The sequence below is a fragment of the Charadrius vociferus genome, unplaced genomic scaffold (genome assembly GCF_000708025.1).
Source record: "Charadrius vociferus isolate BGI_N301 unplaced genomic scaffold, ASM70802v2 scaffold793, whole genome shotgun sequence".
NCBI classification, from domain to species: Eukaryota; Metazoa; Chordata; class Aves; order Charadriiformes; family Charadriidae; genus Charadrius; species Charadrius vociferus.
In genome coordinates, this window is record NW_009647833.1 from 1,619,723 (window position 1) to 1,620,048 (window position 326).

Sequence of the window (326 nt, forward strand, 5' to 3'; positions counted from 1 at the left end):
CCCCGTGTCTCCCCGTCGGGCTGCACCGCTAAGGCCAGGCGGTGGTGACCGGCATGGCAAGGGGGTGTGTGTGGGGGGGGGGCAGTTTTGTGCACTGGGAGCTCATGGGCTCTTTGCCACCGATTAGTCATGGGCTCTTCCTGCTTCCCCCAGTATGGGCCCTGCGCAGGAGCCGGTGAGATAAGGGCCCTGTCGGCGCCCAGGGCCCACAGCATCCCACAGGGGTGATGCCAGCCGGACCCCCATGACCCCGAGGTGCAACCCTAAAGGAGGGTCTGGCAGCCGCCCTGTGCAGGACACCCCAGGGCGAGCGGGACCGGAGCCCT

General features: G+C 68.4%; 1 protein-coding gene across 1 annotated transcript in view; it reads right to left on the reverse strand.

Moving 5' to 3' along the window:
• ABR (active BCR-related) overlaps window positions 1-326 on the reverse strand; it is a 25,508-nt gene that overhangs the window by 21,271 nt on the left and 3,911 nt on the right.